Genomic DNA, 16608 nt, shown 5'->3' on the forward strand with positions numbered 1-16608 from the left:
GGAGGGAGAAAAGACAATCCTTTCTCAGCCTGAGAGTAAAGGAAAGTTCAACCTATGGCTGCAATTCAGGCTGACAAACATCAGCATGAAGGGCAACCAGTATGGATTTGGAGCGGTCATAAGACTCTAGGACGGATGAAGAAGATGAAATCGGGAGTTTCCTGTGTAGCTCATCGGATTAAGAACTCAATGTTGTCTCTGTGAGGATATGGGTTTGATCCCTGGCTTCCATCAGTGGGTTAAGGATCCTGCATTGTCATGAGCTGCAGCGTAGGTCGCAGATGTGTCTTGGATCAGCTCTTGCCCTGTCTATGGCTTAGACTCCTGGCCCAAGAACTTCCATATGCTGCAGGCGTGGCCATAAAAAAGGAAAAAACAAAATTTAAATCAATGTAAAACTTGATATCTCAAAAAATTTGGAGTGGAGACTTAGAGACATAAACAAAATGTTTGTGGCTGAAAGCTCAGAAAATGAAAAAGATGATAAGGAAAGAAAGGAAAAATTATCCTAATAGGCCAAATTGCTCAGCTATGGGTAGTATTTGCATTGCAACTATAATGTAAATATTGAAGCTGATTTAGCCAGAATTATGATATGGGTCTCTCAGGGGAAAGGCAGAATGGGAGAGGCAGTGCATGTGGTAGGGGTGAAACAAGGCTACATTCTTATCTTCCCAGAGGGCAAGCTGGAAGAGGTTTTTTTTTTTTTTTGGTGGGGGTGCTTTTTAGGGCTGCACCCATGGCATATGGAGGTTCCCAGGCTAGGGGTGGAATAGGAACTGTAGGCGCAGCCACAGCCACACTAGATCTGAGCCCTGTCTGACCTACACCACAGCTCAGGGCAATGCAGGATCCTTAACCCACTGAGAGAGGCCAGGGATCAAACCTGTGTCCTCATGGATACTAGTCAGATTCGTTTCTGCTAAGCCATTTTTCCTAGAATAGCCAGTGACTGAGTGGCATGGGACACAGCGAGACTGGCAATGCTTCCTCCAGAGATCCCCACCAGGCTGGCTGAGACTTTGCCAGCCTTGCACTGCTGTACTATTCCGCTGCTCGATTCTGCTTCTGCTTCCTTAATGTCACAGGTGTTGATCCCTGACAAACATCTTATACCCCAAGCTCTGTCTTACTATCTGCTTTCAGAGACCCTAACTGGCAACATGACCTATACCATGTCCCCTTGGTTTTCGAGTATCTCAGCTGGTTGGGATTTTTTACCTGATGAAGTGAACCAAACCTTAATTTTTGTGGGAGCTCAGCCTCTTGTGGCCCAGTTGCTATCGAGTTATGTGGTTTTCCACTTACTTCTACCATTGGCAGTGGAGGAGGCAGTCCACTGGTTCCCTTGAGTTCCATCCATAATCCTTTTTCCCCTCACTGTGCATCATGTTGCCAGTTGGGGTCTCCGAAAGCAGATAGTAAGACAGAGTTTGGGGTGTAAGATGTTTGTTAGGGATCAACCCCAATGACTTTAAGGGAGCAGAAGCAGAATTAAGCAGTGGTATAGAACAGCAGTGCAAGGCTGGGAAAGTCTCAGCCAGCCTGGTGGGGATCTCTGGAGGAAGCATTGCCAGTTCCTGCTGTGTCCCATGCCACTCAGTCACTGGCTATCCTAGGAAGAGTGTGGTATGTACAAGGTGGCTAAGGACCTGATATCTGGAAGCTGGCTGCTGACCGAATTGCCCGTAGCTGAGCTGCAAGTCTTTCTTTCAAAGGATTCTAGCTGGATCATCTCTGCATTTTCCACAGGCAGCAATTTCATTTCCCCTTAGGAGCCAAGCACAATCAGCCCATCAACATTGTAAACCCTTCTTTTTATGTCTGTTCAGCCAATGACATGTGGAAACCTCAAATTCCAATCCATTAGAACCATAATTGCCTCTGCTAGTTGAAGCATTCCTCCCCTGGGCATGACAAAGCACGGAACTTTGAAGATGAGCAATGAAAATTTTGCAAGTAGGTCACTGAGTGGAATGATCAAAGGTGCCTCCTCCACCCCATTTGTCATTTGGAGCACATAGTTGAAAATATTGTAGTTTTAGGAAAACAGAGATTAATGTGTTTTTGTCAGAAATGTACTCCTAGAAAAAAAATCTGCATGTAAGTCAAGTTGTGGCAAACTGAATTGTGTTTTAAATGCATTTGAGGAGTTCATAATGTAAAAGAATTGTTCAACAAAAAGAAAATTTTTTGTTAATCAGTCACTTTTCACTCTCTAACCTCCTTTTCCCACCTGCTCTCCATCTCCAGTAAAATTAATGTATCTTATCAATTAACGTGTTTGATATTGAGTTTAGAAGTAATACACACCTGCACTGTTAAACTACAATTTAATATCCTATAATATTTCCTGGCAATACTGGTGTCTTATTCCTGGTAAGAGCTTATGAAATTACCCCAGCAGGTGGTAACAGAAAAGTGAATGTAAAACCTTTCTGTTAGTGAATGAGAAAATTAAATAAATGCCCCTCTGGAAGGGCCCTAAGCACTTAGTCTCATTAAGAAAAATGCACAGTAGGAGTTCCCATCGTGGCAACATGATGCACAGTGAGGGGAAAAAGGATTATGGATGGAACTCAAGGGAACCAGTGGACTGCCTCCTCCACTGCCAATGGTAGAAGTAAGTGGAAAACCACATAACTCGATAGCAACTGGGCCACAAGAGGCTGAGCTCCCACAAAAATTAAGGTTTGGTTCACTTCATCAGGTAAAAAATCCCAACCAGCTGAGATACTCGAAAACCAAGGGGACAGGGTATAGGTGGTGGAAAAATAAGTCATAAACAATTCCACTATCACAGTGAAATTTGAACATACTTTTCTCAGTAACTGCTGTATTAAGTAGACATATAAACAAACAAGCAAAAAACCCCACCAAAAAATCCTTATCCCCAACAAGGCTATGGAAGATTTGAGCACTATGATCAATAAGCTTGATTTCCTGGACAGACAGGAAAGCTTCCACTCAGTAACTGAAGAACACACATTCCTTTCTAGCATACATGGAATGTTAGGGTACTCTGTTCGTGCCACAAACAAAAATCACAAGAAATTGCTATCATACAGAGCACAATGTTAGACCTTAAAGTAATTAAGTTAGAGAATCAACTTACTCTCTTCTAGACTTCTCCACTTCCTTTTTAGAAGGTACAGTACATTCACCAAATACCAGGATAGGCTTGATCCCATGAGACAGTAATATGTTTACAAATTTCCTACAAAATCCTACATACCTATAAAAATAAAGAAAAACATTTAAGGAATAAAGAAAAACATACATTCACCTTTCAATAATGACTTCTCCTCTGCTCTCCATCCCTGATCCTCCACCCTACCCCCCTCTCCAAAAACCAAAAAGGATTATTATTGTCCATTGTACTTAAGTCAATCATACTAAGATCTGTGGACCTTTCCACTAGGAGATAAATGATATATGCAAAAAAGAAAATACACAAGTGTCCAAATCTCTGTGGTAAATCTCTGCCCCCAAACTATGCTATGCTTGCTTGTTTTTCTATTGTTCCTATTTAAAATATAAACAGAATATTTGCCTTGTATCACATAAGGTCACAGAATCAGGACTGGATGTCAACAAGGCCACGTTTTTTAGCCCCAAGTGAAGTAAAAGAGAATCAGAATTCACCTTGTCCCTTAGAAGCAAATGCCTTGTTTTGTTAACAGGGTTTAGCAGTGCATTGACTGTACCCAAGAAAGTGGGAGTCTGAAATCACCATGGATTTTTAGATGATTGTGACAAGGTTAATCTTAGATAAAGAATAAAGGAGAGTCTTTGGTCTTTGTCCACTGGTGTCCTAATACTCTGGCTTATGAGAATGCAAACCAGACCTGTATCTCAGAAGGAAATGTTTCCTGATTTGGCAATATCCTAAAGCACACACTCTCCCTTCGTGATAAACCTGGCATTGAATGAGAATGATCCCACTGAAGAATTAGTCTTCATTATAAGTCTTGTTCTTAGTTGGCAAAGAATTAATACAAGGTTCAAACTTACTTATCGGTAGGCTCTCCTTTGGCTAGTTTTTCAGCACATGCAACAGCTCCTGTGTGAAGCCAGCAGTGTGTATCCATAGCTACTACATGTCCTTTATATATCCTCACTGGACAGGTTGAGAAGCTTCTTTGATAAACTGCAGTAATCCTTGGATCCCCAGAGTGCCAAGTTAACTACAGGATGTGAAAAGAGTAAGGGAAAGCAGTAACATTTAAAACAAAATATATTTACCCCCCAAGTCTGGAAAAATAAAGAAAAAGAACGTGGAAACTGGAAAAAAAAGAAAAGAAAAAGAAGTCGTAAATACTAATTTTGGTATTTATACAACATTGCAGAAATAAGAACAATTTCATCAACTCATGTTTTCTTCTCTGCTGTGTCATGTATGTGCTTATGTACTTTAATTTCCCCTCTTCTTTCTTTTTCCTTTCTTTCCGCAGTTACATAGAGACAGCATACTGGTGATAGTTAACTTTAACTTTTATTCTACATATTACAGATGATAAATAAAGACTATGGCAGAACAAAAGACAAATGGACATCTCCTAGATATCCTGGACTTAAGCTGGATGTAGTAACTAGACTTTGAGAATTTATTTATGTATTTATTTATTTGCTTTTTTTTTAGGACTGCACCTGTGGCATATGGAGGTTCCCAGACTAGGGGTTGAATCGGAGCTACAGCTGCTGGCTTACATCGCAGCCACGGTTACAGCCACGCAGGATCTGAGCTGCATCTGCAACCTACACCACAGTTCACAGCAACGCTAGATCCTTAACTCACTGAGTGAGACCAGGGATTGAACCCACAACCTTATGGTTTCTAGTTGGATTCATTTCCTCTGCACCATGACAGGAACTCCAACTTTGAGAATTTAAAGAAGGGGTGAATATATTTTTGTTTGCATAAGGTAACTTAATTTTGTTGGGTGAAAGTGCACTGGGAATTATAAATGTGAAGAAAGGTATTTATTGATACTGGGCTATGAAGGAATGGAGAGGAAGAAGGAAGAGGAAGAGGAGGAGGAAAAAGCAGAGAAGGAAGAGAAGAGGAAGAAGAGGGGAAGCTTAAATAGGAGATGAAGAATTTCTTTAATAAATCTAACATTTACTGGGCACTAGAATTAACTTATGTAATGAGTTAAGTCATTTAATCCTCAGGACAGCACTATGAGAATAGTACTATTATCTCTAAGATGAAATGGAGGCTTCTGTAGTTTAACTTGGCCACAGTTGAATAGTGTTTGCCCTCAGGCATTGTGTGTATAGAACTCATGTGCTATATGGACTTATTTTACGTAGCAAAGATATGTCATTTTTTTAGGTTTCCCAGCATCTGAATCCCAAACTATGTTTGGGAAATTGTCCTTCACAGTCTGGGTGGGAGACAGAGCCCAGTGGCTTCTACAAATCTGAAAGTGCTGATACTCATTTCCTGGTTTCCCTTGCATCTTGGGTGTGGATGTGTGATCCAGGCTGACCCATCAGGTGCATGATCTCTGGTGACCACTGCAACAAGATCAAGTTTCAGGAGCACAGGGGCAGTACTGCTAGTGGTAGTCTCCAGTGCCCAGTGCCAGGGATGTGGGGCCATAAGCTGCTATTTCCACTCCTTGGCAGTAGCAATAGGCCTCTCCTCACTAGACCAGTCTTGAAGCATTATTTCGGATGTTCTTGGCTATAAACACTTCAAGGTTGCTATGCTGCCTTCCTAACAATTCTGAGGTACCCAATATTCTGATTTGTAGCAACAGCCTTCATAGATGTTCAGCTTTATTTATAAAATGAAATAGTAGCTTCACATACATAGCTCACAGTTTTTTTTTTTTTCTATACCAGGCACTGTTTTAAGTGCATTTCATACATGTGTCAAATGAAGTCTTAGAAACTCTTAAGACATCACTTCAACAATTGTCCTCATTTTACAATGAGAAGTCCTAGGTATAGAGAGCTTAAATGACCTGTCCAATGTTATGCAGAGATGTGATTCAAGCCCAGGTAGTCTGTCACCAAAGTCTATACTCACCACCAGTCTTTTTCCCAGAGCTCTTTCTTTTATAAAATCTTTGGTTTTGAGTTATCCTTTCTTAGATAACTACATTTTATCATCAGAGTTTTGTTTTGTATTCTTTTTCAAAAGAGCTCTTAGCTATTGTTTTGTTTGAGTTCTCTCATGCTGGAGCTTATTTGCCTTTTGCATTTATTTATGAAAAACAAATTTGTAAATATAAACTCTTTTAATATAAATTCCTAGGTCACAATTTCTTATAAAACTCTCCAGACATTGTTCTGCTTTCTTTTGGAACAGATGATTTTTGTGGTGAAGTCTAAGTGTCACTGGATTTTTCTTTCTTGTGTGAAACTTTTTATTTTTTGATTTGTACATAATTTTTGCTTTTCTGATTGGATTGGTCCTTTTCCCTTCATTAGAATATATCTTTGTTTGGAGCAAAACCTCAGTTTTTCCTGGTCATGTTATGGCTTTTTGTCCTGAGGACTCCAATTTTTATTTTGGAATAGTTTTCTTCTATCACTTTTTTTGTAAAAAATTTTAAAATTTGTTTGGTTCTACTCTTTGGGAACATCAAATATGTGTCATTACTTAGACATTTCTTCAAAGAAGACATACACGTGGCCAAAAGGCACATGTAAAGATGTTCATCATCGCTAATTATTAGAGAAATGCAAATCAAAACTGCAGTGAGATACCACTTCACACTGGTCAGAATGGCCATCATTAATAAGTCTACAAATAACAAATGCTGGAGGCATGGAGAAAAGGGAACCCTCCTACACTGCTGGTAGGAATGTAATTTGGCACAGCCACTATGGAAAACACTATGGAGGTACCTCAGAAAACTAAAAATAGAGTTGCCATATGATCCTATAATCCTACTCCTAGGCATATATCCAGACAGAACTGTAATTTGAAAAGATACACGCACCCCTATGTTCATAGCAGCACTATTTACAATAGCCAAGACATGGAACAACCTAAATAGCCATTGACAGACAAATGGATAAAGCACGTGGTATGTGTATCTAAGTGTAAACACACACACTCACACAAAATGCAGTATTACGCAGCCCTAAAAAGAATGAAATAGTACCATTTGCACCAACATGGATGGACCTAGAGATTACAAGCAAAGTAGGTCAGAAAGAGAAAGAGAAATACCGTATGATATCACTTATATGTGGAATCTAAACTATGACACAGCCAAGGGGGCTTGGGGGAGGAAAGGATTAGGAGTTTGGGATTAGCAGATGCAAACTATTATATATAGGATAGGTAAATAAGGTCCTTTTTGTACAGCACAGGGAACTATATTCAATGTCCTATGATAAACCATAATGGAAAAGAATATGAAATATGAATAGGTATAGATGTATAACTGAATCACTTTGCTGTACAGCAGAAATTAACACAACATTGTAAATCAACTATACATCAATAAAATTTAAAAAATTAAAAAACTATGTGTCTGTTAGAGCTACTTTGACTTCTGTGTCTATCATCTTCTCTAATGTTTTCTATATCATTTCCCCTTTCCATCTCTTTCTGGGGTTTAGAAAAGCGTGTCATTTATGTTCTTTAAAATGTTTTGATTGTGTTCTTTCCACTTTTATTTGTCATGTAGTGTATTTTGGTAATGACTTTCTATCTCCAGTCTACCATTTCTCCTGAGCTCTGCTGGCTTGCCTTTTATCCCTATTGTTTTTTGAACCCTTCCTTTGTTTCCTTGGATAATTCCTCTTCTATCTATATTCTTTATCTTTAGTTTGATTACATGCCTTTTCTCTTTTCTTCCTTCCTCCAGAATATATGCAGACAGCCTGGATGGTTTTACGATACCAACAGGGGAAGATTTGTGGGAGGAGGAGGTCAGGAACAATTGGGTAGTTTTCAGCATCCTATAACTGTGACTTCCTCTTTCCTAAGGGTTCACATACTCTTCATATTTGGCATTCAGGAGGTTAGTGTGGTGTGCAGAAAAATCCCTGAAACTACCTCTGAAAACTCCCTTAAACTCTCTCTTTATCAGCCAGCTCCTAGATCAGATTAGAGACAAAACAACTTACTGCTATCATGGGCTCTCTTTCAGCTGTCCCTCCCCTGCCACTTTACACTGCCGAACTGGAGTCTCACTAGGGGCAACCACTGCTTCTGCCATGGTCTCCCCACGTCCCTTAGTCTTGGTGCTTCAATTAAAGACTCTTTGGAACTGTCATCTATTTTCAGAAATATATATACTCCCACCTGAGGTCCAAGGCTCTCAGTGTTCTCCATCATTTCTGTTCAAATTTGAAAGTGTGTGGCAAACATTCTTCATGATTGATGTTTGGAATGGTATTATTTCCCAGTTTCACTGAAGATGGGATTAGGAATCAAGGAGTGGCTTATCTACATGGTTCCAGGTGGTTCAATCTCTCATGAGATTACAGTCATCTCAAAGCTTGAGTGAGGCTGGAGAATCCCCTCCCAAGCTATAATAGTTGCTGGCAGGTTTCAGTTCTTCCCTGACAATTGACCAGAGGCTTTAGCTCCCACCACATGGGCCTCTCCAAAGGGCTGCTAACACATAGCAACTTGCTTCCCCAGAGAATGTGATGAAAGTGATAGGAACAAAGTTAGAGGGAGCATAAGAGAGCACCCCAAATAGCAATCATATTCTTTTTGTTTGTTTCTTGTCCTTTTAGGACCGCACTCGTGGCATATGGAGGTTCCCAGGCTAGGGGTCTAATCAGAGCTGTTGCTGCTGGCCTACTCCAGAGCCAAGCAATGCCAGATCCGAGCCACGTCTGCAACCTTCATCACAGCTCATGGCAACGCTGGATCCTTAATCCACTGAGCAAGGCCAGGGGTCGAACCCTCAACCTCATGGTTCCTAGTCAGATTTGTTTCCGCTGTGCCACAATGGAAACTCCAGCCATCATATTCTTTTATAACAATTCCAAAAGTGACACCATTACTTCTGCTGTACTCTATTGTTCACAAAGATCAACCCTGGTACAAGGGGAGAGAGGACTGCACCAGGGCATGAATACCAGAAGGTAGGGATCATAAAGGCTATCTTGGAAGATGGTTACCACAAGCATATGTGTGTGTCTACTTGTACATGTATGTATATGTGGAAATGTATATATAATATCATACACACACAAGTTAACTAGAAGAATGTTTACAACAATTCTAATTTTGAATGTACTTAACACTATAGCTTTAAAATATATGAATCAAATACTGATAAAACTACAAAGAGAAATAGATAAATCCCCCATCATAGTGAAAGATTTTAGCTCCTTTACCCAGTAATGAATAGATCAAACAGATCCAATAAAAATACCAGTAAAGATAGATAATTTTTTTTGTTTGTTTGTTTTTTGCTTTTTAGGGCCACACCTGCAGCACATGGAAGTTTCCAGGCTAGGGGTCAAATGGGAGCTGTAGCCGCTGGCCTACACCATAGACACAGCAATGCCGGATCCAAGCTGCATCTTCGACCTACACCATAGCTCACAGCAACACCAGATGCTTAACCCACTGAGCAAGGCCAGGGATCAAACCCACATCCTCATGGATACCAGATGGGTTTGTTACTGCTGAGCCACAATGGGAACTCCAAAGACAGATAAATTTTGAATACGACAATTAACAAGCTCCATATAGGAGTTTCCTTGTGGCACAGCGGGTTAAGGATCTGACACTGTCACTTCAAGGGCTTGGGTCGCCATGGGCACAGCCAAAAGATTAAAATAAAAAAAAAGCTTGATTTAATGAGTGTATATAGGATCCCATAAAACAATTTGAGAATGCACATTCTTTTCATGCTACACAGAACATTACAAAATTTGACTACTTAATAGTCCACAGTTTTTTTAATTAATGATTTTTACTTTTTTCCATTATAGCTGTTTTACAGTGTTCTGTCAATTTTCTAATGTACAGCAAGGTGACCCAGTCACACATATATATATACATTATTTTTTCTCACTTTATCACACTCCATCATAAGTGACTAGATATAGTTCCCAGTGCTATACAGCAGGATCTCATAGCTTATCCATTCCAAAGGCAATTGTTTGCATCTATTAACTCCAAATTCCCAGTCCTTCCCACTCCCTCCCCTTTCCCCTGGCAACCACAAGTCTGTTGTTCACATCCATGATTTTCTTTCTGTGGAAATGTCCATTTGTGCCATACATTAGATTCCAGATATAAGTGATATCATATGGTATTTGTCTTTCTCTTTCTGAATAGTCCACAATTTAAGTGTCAATGCATTTTGAAGAACTGGAAACACAATTTTTGACCACAATGCAGTTAAAATTCAAATGAATTTATAAAAAGATGACCATGAAAATCTTAGTTGCTAGCAAATTTTAAAATAAACTGCTAAGTTATTCGCAGGTGGTAGAGGAAATCATAATGGAAAATTTAAAATACACAGAACTGAAAAATAAAAACAAGTGCAAAATGTAGAAAATTTAGAGATTCAGGAGTTTCCATCGTGGCGCAGTGGTTAACGAATCCAACTAGGAAGCATGAGGTTGCGGGTTCGATCCCTGGCCTTGCTCAGTGGGTTAAGGATCCGGCGTTGCTGTGAGTTGTGTTGTAGGTTGCAGAGGCGGCTCGGATCCTGCATTGCTGTGGCTACAGCTCTGATTAGACCCCTAGCCTGGGAACCTCCATATGCCGTGGGAAGCGGCCCTAGAAAAGGCAAAAAGACCAAAAAAAAAAAAAAAAAAAATTTAGAGATTCAGCTACAGCAATGCATAAAGGGAAATTTGTAATCATAAGTGGATAATTTAGAAAAGCTAAAAGATCAAAAATTAATGGCAAATTTAAGTTATTAAAGTTACAAAAGAATAAACCTATGAGCAGTAATAGAAGCATGGAAATAATAAGACAGAAATTAATGAAAACAAACGTAAAAAGGAATCAAAAAGCAAAAGCCTGGTTCTTTAAAATTACTAATAAAATTAACATACCTCTGGAAGTTTAGTTTAAAAAGAGAGATGATGAAAAAAAATAAAATATAAAGAGAGATGATGCCTGAAAAACCCTCTCAATCAGCCTCTGATGCTCATGTTGGGATCCCAGCAGCTGCCTTTTTCTTTCATGATCAAACAAATGATCTCTGTCCTAGTGTTTATGAATCACAGTTGCAGAATTCTTGTTGATTTGTCTATTTTTTCCCTTCTCTGAGTTTATCTTTTACTTCCAGGGGAGGCATTTATTTTCAACAGGCCACAGAATCTTTCTTTTGTGGCATTATGCTAAAGGTATGGCTTTGGAGTAAGACATACTCCATTTAGACCTATAAAACTATGAAGTATCAGGGCAATTTATTCAACATGGCAATTTTCAACTTTTTTTTTCTGCTCAATTTTCTCATTTGTTAACAATGATTCTTATCTTGCAGGGTAGTTATGGACTGAATGTTTGTGTCCCCCTAATATTTATATGTTGAAACCCTACCCCCCACCTTTATACTCCAATGTGATTGTATTGGGAGTTTTTTAGGATTGGGTCATGAGGGTGGTGCCCTCAGGAATGGGATTAGTGTTCCTGCATGAGTCACGGGAGACAGCTTGCTCTATTTTATTGCTCTCGGCCAGGTAAGGATGCGACTAGAAGTCTGCCCCTGGACAGAAGGCTTTCACCAAAACTCAACTATTCTGGCATCCGCATCTCAAATTTCCAGCCTTTAGAACTGTGAGAACTAAATTTTTGTTGTTTATAACCTATCCATCCTATGGTATTTCTGTTAAAGCAGCACAAAACCATTCTATGGTACTTCTCTTAAAGACAGTAGTAATAAGGTTAGAATAAAAGTACTTAGCATGATGCTTGGAACCCAGTAAACACGCAATGCACGCTGATCATTATTATTATAATCCCCATTCCCAAGGGCAATTTTCTGTGTATTTTAGGCATAAATAGATCTTTGCATTTTTTATTCTAATTTCTATCAATCATCTATTGACTTTATTTATTTGGGGAAAGGGCACATTTTTTAATTTTGATATTTAAATACCCTTTATTGATATGTAATACCTGAGATCTCTGGGAACATGATGGTGATGGCTTGTGTCTCTAATTGCCTTTAATGTACTCACAGCCTCCCTGTGAAACTGTATCAAGTCCTTATGAATTCTCTTAACTATTCAGATGGCAAAGTCTCTTGCTTTCAAGACTCTCAACAGTGAATTGATATTTAAATAAGTCAGCAGGCCAGGAGTTCCCGCCATGGCTTAGTGGTTAACAAATCTGACTAGCATCCATGAGGACACAGATTCAATCCCTGACCTTGTTCAGTGGGTTAATTATCTGGCATTGCCGTGAGCTGCAGTGTAGGTCGCAGATGCGGCTCAGATTCCAAGTTGCTGTGGCTGTGGCGTAGGCCAGCAGCTACAGCTACAATTCACCCCTTAGCCTGGGAATCTCCACATGCTGCAGATGTGGCCCTAAAAAGAAAAAAAAATAACTCAGCAGGCCAGATGGTATCATTTTCCTTGTGGTTATCTCACAGATGCTCACAAGGCAGTTTTTCTCACACCTCCGGCCTCTTTAAACCATTTATTAATATTTGGCCCATTTGTGAACTGAAATTTTTAGGTGAAAGTTTTAAAAGATTGATCATTAGTAAAAAGTAATATTAAAAATTCATGAAGATCATTTCAGATTTTTAAGAGAGATGACATTGAATGCAATTTTTGTCAAGCCAGTGTCAAAAATAACTTGAGCTGTAGGTCACATTGGTTTCTTACTATTTATTTCTAACTCAGAAAATTCAAACTCACAACCAAAAGTGGCTGAGAATAGTATCAGGCGTGAATAGTACCAGGATTTTCTTTCAGACAATTTTTGCTATTATTTGGATAGATGTGGATAACTATTTTCAAAGAGCAACATCCCCCATCCCATAGCTATTTGCAGTAATCCTCTGCTCCTCCTTTCATTAGGTGAGCTCTCTTCCATCCTCTGCATAGTTTTTCCCTTTGGAATGCTCCTTTTTGGAACCCAGCCATCATGCTTTCAGAAGGTGCAAGCCATCCATGTGAAGGAGAACCTAGGTGTCCCAGGGACAGCCCCAACTGTGCTCCCAGCCAGCAGCCAGAATGGACTGCCTGCTCTGTGCATAATGCCATTCTCAGACAGAGGAATCTTCCCCCTGCTCCCCAACCCCCTTTCTAAAGTTTGCTTTATGCCACTTTGCTTTTATGAAAGACCTTGTTTAGTGCTCACTTGTTTCTACAAACCCAAAGAAATCCAAAGGGAATTCGTGTTTATAGTGAAAGGTGAAATTAATGTTTAGCCTTCACTTTGCATCAGCCCTTATACAAACATGCAGCCAGAGCAGCAAGGGAGGCACCACCAAGCTCCCTCCCAGGAAACTACTCTCAGCATCTCATCATCAAGCTGCTACATCTTTGAATTGTGCACATTCCTTAGCAAGATGTGTCCTAAGGTAATTGTATCTGTGCTTTATGCCAGTTCGGCTTAAGAAAGCTTTCCTAGGAACACTTCTTCTGATAGCAAGGAAACCTGTAGCCCAGCTCCTGGTTAGGCTGCCCCAAGGGAACAGCAGTGGCTCAGAGACAAGCTGTTCCTGCTGAGCCCTGTCCAAATTACAGAATGTATACAAACATACGATGTTGTTTTAGACCACTAAGTTTGGGGGCAATCTGCATGCAGAAATAGAAAACTACTTTAGGGCTCCATCAGATGCCAGGACTGTAGCTTATCACACTCAGCCACTGAAGTTTTAACCTGTTGGCTTAAGAGAGGTGGGATAAATGGATTCTCATTCATTCATTCATTCATTCAAATTCATTTTTTGGTCATAGTAGACTCTGGAAGTGATTAATTCACTGTTGCACCTTTTGACTGTGATTTCAAATAGGCTGATAATATCATTGATTTATTTCCCAGATATCTGAAGAATCATCAGGAGTTAGTGAAAAGTTAAGGTCTTAGTGATTGAGCCAATTGTACACGATTCAGTTTTCTGAAGAAATCCTGATATTTTATCCTCAACATTAAAAATCTAGATAAATGGGAGTTCCCGTCGTGGCTCAGTGGTTAACGAATCTGACTAGGAATCATGAGGTTGAGGGTTCGATCCCTGGCCTTGCTCAGTGAGTTAAGGATCCAGTGTTGCCGTGAGCTGTGCTGAAGGTCACAGACGTAGCTTGGATCCTGCTCTGCTGTGGCTCTGGCACAGGCCGGTGGCTACAGCTCTGATTAGACCCCTAGCCTGGGAATCTCCATATGCCATGGGAGCGGCCCTAGAAAAGGCAAAAAGCCAAAAAATAAAAAATAAAAAAAAAAATCTAGATAAATGGTGCCTAAAGTCAGCTTCAGGTAAGTTTCAGATACACCTTATGCTCCTGAGATTTCCTTGGATACTCCATCCTAAAACCCTTAGCCACTTATTCTACCCCAGCCACAGTCAAAGCCAAAAAACTCCACTGTAGCCCCCAAGGTTCTGCTTCCCGAGCCTGACCAGCCTGTCACTGTGAGCTGGGTCACTCCTTTTGCTGGGATCCTCATCTAGGCCAACTATCCCTGGGCCTGGTAGTTCTGGTGCCTCCTGTCCCTTCTGGATCTGGATAGATACCATACCTCAGGGCATGGGGTCTACCTTTCCAGAGGTCACCAAAGGGTCTTTTATTTATGAAAGTAAGTTCTCCAGAGACATACAAACAGTGTGGGTGTGTGTAAAACAGCCTACTATTCTCTCTGAATAAAGTACAGTGTGGATTAGCATTCAGGTGTAGCCTCTTTTTATTTGAATATCATTTTTTTTGTCACACCCACAGCATATGGAAGTATCCAAAGCCAGGGACTGAATTCAAGCTTCAGCTGTGACCTATGACCATAGCTATGGCAATGTCAAATCTTTTAACCCATTGTGCTGGGCTGGAAATCAAACTTGCACCTCTCTAGCCACCCAAGTGGCTGCAGTCAGGTTCTTAATTCACTGTGCCACAGTGGGAATTCCCTTTAATATCATTCTTATTACATACCTTCCTGGTGCTTTCAGTGAAGATCTCAGCACACTTCTTCCTGTTAAGATTATGACTCACAGGGAGTTCCCGTTGCAGCTCAATGGTAACAAACTGGACTAGCATCCATGAAGACGCAGGTTCAATCCCTGGCCTTGCTTGGTGGGTTAAGGATCCAGTACTGCAGTGAGCTACGGTGTAGGCTGCAGACACAGCTCTGGCGTAGGCCAGCAGCTACAGCTCCAGTTTGACCCCTAGCCTGGGAACTTGCACATGCCAAAGGTGCAGCCCTAAAAAGCAAAAGGCAAAAAAAAGATTATGATTCATCGAATTTGGGTAACCAAACAAATAATTAGCATGGGTTTTTAGGAATAAGGAGAACAAAAAGTCATCAAGAACTTCTCACTCACATATTATATCACAATATGCCAAGGGCTGATTTATACGCTGGTACGCATCAGTGATTTCTTCCTACTGTGAAGTACTAGCATGCATGCACAATGGGTAGTAACTGCTCCTCCACCATGTGTGCCTTTGTTATTAGCTTCCACAATAGAGTCATTCATTAAAGGATTTGCCAATAGCTTTTTCTGTCTTCTCTCTGAATATGATTCTTATCTTTTGCTTTGCAACTATTGTTCAGCAATGCCATGACATGTATCTACTTTTAATAAGACTTATAAGAATGAATGATAGGCATTGTTTTGCTCTAGCAGCACATTTAATCGCTTTCATATTGGAGAACATTATTTTCTGTTTGTCTTAGAATAGAACAGATGCTTGGTTCATCTGAGTGGTCATGTTGCTTTGTTTGAATATTACACAGAGGATTCATGCTACTATTTGACAACATTCTGAAGCAGACAACATGCTGAGAACTGGAGAAGAATAAATTGATGAATGAACATCATTCAATTTCAAAGATTCATCGTATTTCCTTCTTGTATTTTTCAACTTTGGTTACTTGTAAGAAATCAGTATACTCATAGACTCACTTGTCCCAGCATGACTAGGCTCACAGTCTATATTTATTCTAGATTTCTGGTCACTTTTTATATTTATCTGGTTATTCTCAATTATAGGGTTTATATTATTATTTTCATTACTATATTTACACTTCAATGAACAATTTTTAAGCTACTGTTGCACTGGACATAAAAATATAATAAAGAGTAAACAACAAATATAAGCACTATTAAATGATGTAAAAATATGTTCGCTGAGATAAATTATTCCACATTAATTGAATATAACCTGAAGCAAACTGATTGAAGTAGTCCTTGTAACATATTTACAACTCTAAGAATGTAATGATTAAAAAAAAAAAAAAGTGGAGTTCCCATTGTGGCACAGTGATTAATGAATCCAACTAGGAACCATGAGGTTGTGGGTTCGACCCCTGGCCTTGCTCAGTGGGTTATGGATCTGGTATTGCCGTGAGCTGTGGTGTAGGTTGCAGACACGGCTCAGATCCTGCGTTGCTATGGCTCTGGTGTAGGCCGGTGGCTATGGTTCTGATTAGACCCCTAGCCTGGGAATCTCCATATGCTGCAGGAGCAGCCCTAGAAAAGGCAGAAA

General features: G+C 40.0%; 1 long non-coding RNA gene across 1 annotated transcript in view; it reads right to left on the reverse strand.

Moving 5' to 3' along the window:
• LOC110262228 overlaps positions 1633-16608 on the reverse strand; it is a 42720-nt gene continuing 27744 nt past the window's right edge. Inside the window, exons 3-4 of the long non-coding RNA XR_002347029.1 lie at positions 4015-4187; positions 1633-3235 (exon numbers count right to left, since the gene is read on the reverse strand). This is a non-coding gene — a long non-coding RNA (uncharacterized LOC110262228). The remainder of the gene's footprint in view (positions 3236-4014; positions 4188-16608) is intronic.

This window comes from Sus scrofa, chromosome 1 (genome assembly GCF_000003025.6).
Source record: "Sus scrofa isolate TJ Tabasco breed Duroc chromosome 1, Sscrofa11.1, whole genome shotgun sequence".
NCBI classification, from domain to species: domain Eukaryota; kingdom Metazoa; phylum Chordata; class Mammalia; order Artiodactyla; family Suidae; genus Sus; species Sus scrofa.